This window comes from Arachis duranensis, chromosome 4 (assembly GCF_000817695.3).
Source record: "Arachis duranensis cultivar V14167 chromosome 4, aradu.V14167.gnm2.J7QH, whole genome shotgun sequence".
NCBI classification, from domain to species: Eukaryota; Viridiplantae; Streptophyta; class Magnoliopsida; order Fabales; family Fabaceae; genus Arachis; species Arachis duranensis.
The window spans coordinates 90,726,192-90,734,536 of NC_029775.3; the positions used below are offsets into that span (position 1 = coordinate 90,726,192).

General features: G+C 39.8%; 1 non-coding gene across 1 annotated transcript; it reads left to right on the forward strand.

Annotated features, from left to right (window-relative positions):
* Window positions 1-263: 263 nt before the first annotated feature.
* LOC127747399 (small nucleolar RNA R71) lies at window positions 264-367 on the forward strand. The gene has a single exon (XR_008009198.1). It is a non-coding gene; the product is annotated as a small nucleolar RNA R71 (small nucleolar RNA).
* The last annotated feature ends 7,978 nt before the right edge of the window (window positions 368-8,345 follow it).

Below are 8,345 nucleotides of genomic sequence, written 5' to 3' on the forward strand. Positions count from 1 at the left end.
GCTAAGTCAATATTTTGTTCTGAGCCAATATGGCATTCAGAGTATCAATCTCAATAACTCCTTTCTTCTGAGTCACCCCATTATTCACAGGATTTCTCTCAGAAGTGTACATGAACTGGTTATTTGTAACCATTTCAATGAGTTCCTGGGCTTCTACAGGCATTTTCAGATGAAGAAATCCACCAGCAGAGTGGTCCAATGACATCTTGGATAACTCAGATAGACCATCATAGAATATACATATGATGCTCCATTCTGGAAACATGTCAGAAGGACACCTTTTGGTTAATTGCTTGTATCTTTCCCAAGCTTCATAGAGGGATTCACCTTCCTTCTATCTGAAGGTTTGGACATCCACTCTGATCTTACTCATCTTTTGAGGTGGAAAGAATTTGGTCAAGAAAGCATTGACCAGCTTGTCCCAAGAGTTCAAGCTTTCTCTAGGTTGTGAGTCCAACCATGTCCTAGCTCTGTTTCTTACAGCAAAAGGGAAAAGCATAAGTCTGTAGACCTCGGACCTATTGGTCTTAACAGTATCACAGATCTGCAAGAATTCAGATAAGAACTGATGAGGATCTTCTGATGGAAGTCCATAAAACTTGTAGTTCTAGAGAAACTAATTGAGGCTTAAGCTCAAAGTTGTTTGCTCCAATGGTAGGAATTGAGATGCTTCTTCCATAGAAGTTGCAAGTTGGTGCAGCACAGTCACCAAGCATCTTCCTTGCATTGTTGTTATTATTTTTTGCTGCCATGTCTTCTTCTTTCTCAAAAATTTCTGTCAGGTCCTCTGGTGCACGAAGTTTTGATCTCAATGGCGCCAACTACTTGGTACGCACAATTGTAATATCACTCTTTTTCACAACTTCGCACAACTAACCAGCAAGTGCACTGGGTCGTCCAAGTAATAAACCTTACGTGAGTAAGGGTCGATCCCATGGAGATTGTCAACTTGAAGCAAGCTATGGTCACCTTGTAAATCTCAGTCAGGCAGATTCAAATGGTTATGAAGTTTTAATAATTAAAAGATAAATAAACACAAAAAAAGATGGAGATACTTATGTAATTCATTGGTAGGAATTTCAGATAAGCGTATGGAGATGCGTTGTTCCTTCTGAATCTCTGCTTTTCTACTGCCTTCATCCAATCCTTCATACTCCTTTCCATGGCAAGCTATATGTTGAGTGTCACCGTTGTCAATGGCTACTTCTCGTCCTCTCAGTGAAAATGGTCCTCTACGGTTCTGTATGGCTAATCAACTGTCGGATTGCTCGTCTCGGATGAAAAATACCATGCACAGATATCGTATGGCAAATCAGCTGTTGGTTCTCGATCGTCTAGGAATAGGATTTACTATCCTTTTGCGTCTGTCACCACGTCCTACAGTCACGAGTTTGAAGCTCATCACAGTCATCCCTTCCCAGATCCTACTCGGAATACCACATACAAGGTTTAGACTTTTCGGATCTCAAGAATGCTGCCAATGGGTTCTAGCCTATACCACGAAGACTCTAATCTTGGATTCAGATGCCCCATTATCAGAGGGAAGTCGATGTGAATCTTTGATTATAAATCCAAGAGATATACATTCAAGCTTGTCTTCATGTAGAACGGAAGTGATTGTCAATCACGCGTTCATAAGTGAGAATGGTGATGAGTGTCACATAATCATCACATTCATCATGTTCTTGTGTGCAAATGGATATCTTAGAATGAGAATAAGGATGAATTGAATAGAAAACAGTAGTACTTTACATTAATACTCGAGGAACAGCAGAGCTCCACACCTTAATCTATGGTGTGTAGAAACTCCACTGTTGAAAATACATAAGTGAAAATAAGGTAGGCATGGCCGTGAGGCCAGCCCCCAATGTCTAAGGACTAACAATGATCAAAGATGTTCCAAAAGCTCGTCCAAAGATCCCTAATACAATAGTAAAAAGTTCTATTTATACTAAACTAGTTACTAGGGTTTATAGAGATAAGTAAATGATGCAGAAATCCACTTCCGGACCCACTTGGTGTGTGCTTGGGCTGAACATTAAAGCTTTCACGTGTAGAGGTCTTCCTTGGAGTTAAACGTCAGTTTATAACTTGTTTCTGGCATTTAACTCTGCTTTGCAACTTGTTTCTGGCAACGCTAGAATAGAGCACAAAGCTGGCGTTAAACGCAAGTTTGCGTCATCTAAACTCAAGCAAAGTATGGACTATTATATATTGCTGGATAGCCCTGGATGTCTACTTTCCAACGCAGTTAAGAGCGTACCATTTGGACTTCTGTAGCTCCAAAACTTCTATTTCGAGTGCAGGGAGGTTAGAATCCAACATCATCTGCAGTCCTTTGTCAGCCTCTGAATCAAATTTTTACTCAGGTCTCTCAATTTCAGTCCAGAAATGTGAATTTTGCTTAAAAACTAATAAAAGCATACTAAAAACTAACTAAATCATTCTAAAAACTATGTAAAAACAATGCCAAAAAGCATATAAATTATCCGCTCATCACAACACCAAACTTAAATTGTTGCTTGTCCCCAAGCAACTAAAAACAAAATAGGATAAAAAGAAGAGAATATACAATGAATCCCACAATAACAATGAAACTTAGTCTCAATTAGATGAGCGGGGCTTGTAGCTTTTTGCTTCTGAACAGTTTTGGCATCTCACTTTTTCCTTTGAAATTCAGAATGATTGGCATCTATAGGAACCCAGAATTTTAGATAGCGTTATTGATTCTCCTAGTTAAGTATGTTGATTCTTGAACACAGCTACTTTATGAGTCTTGGCCGTGGCCCTAAGCATTTTGTTTTCCAGTATTACCACCGGATACATAAATGCCAGAGACACATAACTGGGTGAACCTTTTCAGATTGTGACTCAGCTTTGCTAAAGTCCCCAATTAGAGGTGTCCAGAGCTCTTAAGCACACTCTTTTGCTTTGGATCATGACTTTAACCACTCAGTCTCAAACTTTTCACTTGGACCTTCATGCCACAAGCACATGGTTAGGGACAACTTGATTTAGCCGCTTATGCTTGGATTTTATTTCCTTAGGCCCTCCTATCCATTAATGCTCAAAGCCTTGGATCCTTTTTACCCTTGCCTTTTGGTTTTAAGTGCTATTGGCTTTTTCTGCTTGCTTTTTCTTTTTCTTTCTTTTTTTCTTTTAATTTTTGCCACTTCTTTTTTTTCGTAAGCTTTCTTATTCACTGCTTTTTCTTGCTTCAAGAATCAATTTTATGATTTTTTAGATTATCAATAACATTTCTCTTTGTTCATCATTCTTTCAAGAGCCAACAATTTTAACATTCATAAACTTCACTATCAAAAATATGCACTGTTCAAGCATTCATTCAGAAAACAAAAGTGTTACCACCACATCAAAATAATTAAACTAATTTCAAGATAAAATTTGAAATCCAAGTACTTCTTGTTCTTTTGTATTTAAGCACATTTTTTATTTAAGAGAGGTGAAGGATTCATGGAATTATTCTTAGCTTTAAGACATAGACACTAGACACTAATGATCATGTAATGAAGACACAAACATAGACAAACATGAAGCTCAAAAACTGAAAACAGAAAATAAATAGACAATAAGATTAAAGAATGAGTCCACCTTAGTGTGGGTGGCGTCTTCCTCTTGAAGAACCAATGGAACGCCTAAGCTCCTCTATGTCTCTTCCTTGTCTTCGTTGCTCCTCCCTCATAGCTCTTTGATCTTCTCTAATCTCATGGAGAATGATGGAGTCCTCTTGGTGCTCCACCCTTAGTTGGTCCATGTTGTAACTCAAGCCTTCCAAAGAGGTGTTGAGTTGCTCCCAATAGTTGTGTGGAGGAAATTGTATCCCTTGAGGCATCTTAGGGATTTCTTGATGATGATCTTCCTCATGCTCTTGTTGAGGTCCATGAATGAGCTCTCTTGTTTGCTCTATCTTTTTCTTAGTAATGGGATTGTCCTCTAAAATGAGGATATATCCTTCTATGTCAATCCCAGCCAAATTGCATAGATGACAAATAAGATGAGGAAAGGCTAACCTTATCAAGGTGGATGACTTGTCAGCCACCTTGTAGAGCTCTAGAGGTATGATCTCATGAACTTTCACTTCCTCCCCAATCATGATACTATGGATCATGATGGCCCGATTCACAGTCACTTCAGATTGGTTGCTAGTGGGAATGATGGAGCGTTGGATGAACTCCAACCATCCTCTAGCCACAGGCTTAGGGTCCGGTCTTCTCAATTGAACCGGATTGCCTCTTGAGTCTCTTTTCTATTGAGCTCATTCCACACATATGTCCATGAGAACTTGGTCCAACCTTTGATCAAAGTTGACCCTTCTAGTGTAGGTGCGTGCATTTTCTTGCATCATTGGCAAGTGGAATGCCAACCTTACATTTTCCGGACTGAAATTTAAGTATTTCCCCCGAACTATTGTAAGCCAATTCTTTGGATTCAGGTTCATACTTTGATCATGGTTCCTAGTGATCCATGCATTGGCATAGAACTCTTGAACCATTAAGATTCTGACTTGTTGAATGGGGTTGCTGAGAACTTTCCAACCTCTTCTTCAGATTTCATGTCGGATCTCTGGATACTCATTCATTTTTAGCATGAAAGGGACCTCAGGGATCACCTTCTTCTTGGCCACAACTTCATAGAAGTGGTCTTGATGGACCTTTGAGATGAATCTCTCCATCTCCCATGACTCGGAGGTGGAAGCTTTTGTCTTCCCTTTCTTCTTTCTAGAGGTTTTTCCGGCCTTAGGTGCCATAAATGGTTATGGAAAAACAAAAAGCAATACTTTTACCACACCAAACTTAAAAGGTATGCTTGTCCTCGAGCAAAAGAAGAAAGAAAGACGGGGAAGAAGAAGAAAAATGGAGGAGATGGAGGGAGCAGTGAATTCGGCCAAGATGGTGGAAATGTGTATGTGTTGTGTGAATATGAAGGAGTAATGAGGGTTTATATAGGGTTGAGAGGAGGGTTTTTTTCGGTCATTAGGGTTGGGTTTGAGAGGGAAAAGTGTTTGAATTTTTAAAGTGAGGTAGGTGGGATTTTTGGGGAAGAGGTATGGAGGTGATTGGTAAAGAGAATATAGGAAAGAGGATATGATTTGATTGGTGCGTGTAATTCCGAATAACCAGTGAGAGAGAGAGAGAGAGAGAGAGAGAGAGAGAGAGAGAGAGAGATGGAGAGATAGAGAGGTGGGGTAGGTGGGGATCTTGTGGGGTCCACAGATCTTGAAGGGTCAAGGATTTTATCCCTGTTCCTTTTAGGCGTGCAAAACGCCCTTACTGTGCAATCCTAGCATTTAACGCCAGATTACTGCTTATTTCTGGCGTTAAACGCCAGCTTTTATTCCTTTCCTGGTGTTAAACACCAGGCTGCAACCTGTTTCTGGCGTTTAACACCAGATTATAGCCTGTTTCTGGCGTTTAACGCCAGTCTGGTGCTTGTTTCTGGCGTTTAACGCCCAGAATGGTGCTGGACTGGGCGTTAAACGCCCATTCTGCTACCCTTACTGGCGTTTAAACGCGAGTAAGTTGCTCCTCCAGGGTGTGCTATTTTTAATGCTATTTTTTATTTTTCTTTGATTTTTGCAGTTATTTTTGTGACTCCACCTGATCATCAACCTAAAAAAAAAAGAAAATAACATGAAATAACATAGATAAATAAAAATTGGGTTGCCTCCCAATAAGTGCTTCTTTAATGTCAATAGCTTGACAGTGGACTCTCATAGAGCCTCACAGATATTCAGAGCAATGTTGGGACCTCCCAATAGCAAACTTAGAGTTTGGATGTGGGGGTTCAACACCAAACTTAGAGTTTGGTTGTGGCCTCCCAACACCAAACTTAGAGTTTGACTATAGGGGCTTTGTTTGACTCTGTATTGAGAGAAGCTTTTCTTGCTTCTTCTCCATGGTTACAGAGGGAGATCCTTGAGTTTTGAACACAAGGTAATCCTCATTCAGTTGAAGGACCAACTCTCCTCTGTGCATGACGTTAGGATTTTTTCTAGTAAAGAATTTTATAAAGTCGCGTTGTAAGTATAGATTCTGAACCAACAGAAATCCCTTCGTACAAACGTTTTGGTTGTCACAAGTAACAAACCCCTAAATAAATTGATAACCGAAGTATTTAAACCTCGGGTCGTCTTCTCAAGGAATTGCAGGGAGGTATGTTCTTATTATTGGTTATGAAGATTGTAAAGCGGGGTTTTAAAGATGAGGAACAAGTAATTTAAATGGCAGGTAAAATAAATAAATAACTGTAAAATAAACTTTTGGCGAGGTATGAGAAATTGGAAGTCCTATCCTAGTTATCCTTATCAATGATGATGAAAATTGAATCTTAATTCCACTTAGTTAACCTTTGCTAGTGCAAGGGAAGGTCAAGTGACTAATTAGTTTGATCTTCAAATCCTAGTTAATTCCTAGAAAAAGATTGGGATTATAGAAGTTCAAGCTAATTAGCAAAGATAGTGATTATCGATAACGTCGAGTCTAATAACTCCTGAGTTACTGATTTCTTAACCAAGACCAAAAGGAGAAAAGTAAATCTACTGGAATAAAAATGTCTTCGGATTGGAAGCAACAGTAACATAAATAAAAGAAAGAAATCCTAAATCTGAAATACCTCAAATAATATTAATTAAGAAAATCATACATAAATGTCATTAAGCTAAATTGGCAACATATATAATTGAAAATAAGAGAATCAAAATAAAGGAATATTAAACCTGGAGCTCAGAAGAATTGTAAGTTGAAATAACAATAAATCCTAAATTCTTTAAGAGGAATCCTAATCCTAAATCCTAAGAGAGAGGAGAGAACCCCTCTCTCTAAAAACTACATCTAAAACCTAAAATTGTGAGTTATGAAAGCATGTTGAGTCTCTGCATGTTTCCTGACTTTAATCTGTGTTTTTGGGCCGAAAACTGGGTTGAAATGTGGCCCAGAATCTCTGCCAGCGACTTTTGTAATTCTGCAGATCGCGCACGTCACGCGTCCGCGTCGTCCACGCGATCGCGTCACTCAGCGTTTTTCGTATCACGCGTGCACGTCGTCCACGCATTCGCGTCGTTCGGCAGCTTCCAATCCGCGCGGTCGCGTCAGGCACGCGATCGCATCACTCTGATTTCTTCTATTTCGCGCGGTCGCGTGAGTCATGCAACCGCGTGACTTCTCGCTGGTCATCTCCTCAATTCCTTGTGTTCCATCCATTTTTGCACGCTTCCTATTTATTCTCTAAGCCATTCCTACCCTATGAAGCCTGAAACACTTAACACACAGATCAAGGCATTGAATGGTAATAGGAGAGGATTAAGATTAGCTAAATTAAGACCAAAGAAGCATGTTTTCAATCATAGAACTAAACTAGGAAGGAATTGTAAAATCATGCAAATCCTATGAATAAGTGGGTGAAAAGCTTGATAAAACCACTCAATTAAATACAATATAAACCATAAAATAGTAGTTTATCAGTCCACATCAATCACAGCCTTTGCTGTGGCTAGGAAGGGTCTTCCAAGGATGATGGATTCATCCTCATCCTTCCCAGTGTCTAGGATTATGAAATCAACAGGGATGTAAAGGCCTTTGACCTTTACTAGCACGTCCTCTACCTGTCTATAAGCGTTTTTCTTGGATTTGTCTATCATCTCTAATGAGAATTTGGCAGCCTGTACCTCAAAGATTCCCAGTTTCTCTAATACAGAGAGTGGCATTAAGTTTATGCCTGACCCCAGGTCACACAGAGCCTTCTCAAAGGTCATGGTGCCTATGGTACAAGATATCAAGAACCTTCTGGGATCCTCTTTCTTTTGAGGTAATGTCTGCTAATCAAGTTATTCAGTTCATTGGTGAGCAAGGGGGGTTCATCCTCCCAAGTCTCATTACCAAATAACTTGGCATTCAGATTCATGATTACTCTAAGGTACTTGGCAACTTTCTCTTTAGTAATATCTTCATCCTCTTCAGAGGAGGAATACTCATCAGAGCTCATAAATAGCAGAAGGAGGTTCAATGGAATCTCTATGGTCTCTATATGAGCCTCAGATTTCTTAGGTTCCTCAAATGGGAACCCCTTTTTGTCCAGAGGACGTCTCATGAGGTCTTCCTCACTGGGATTCACGTCCTCCTCCTCCTCTCTAGGTTCGGCCATACCAAGCAAGGTTATAGCCTTGCACTCTCTTTTTGGATTCTCTTCTATATCGCTTAGGAGAGTACTAGGAGGAGTTTCAGTGACTCTTTTACTCAGCTGGCCCACTTGTGCCTCCAAATTTCTAATGGAGGAACTTGTTTCATTCATGAAACTTAGAGTGGCCTTAGATAGACCAGAGACTATGC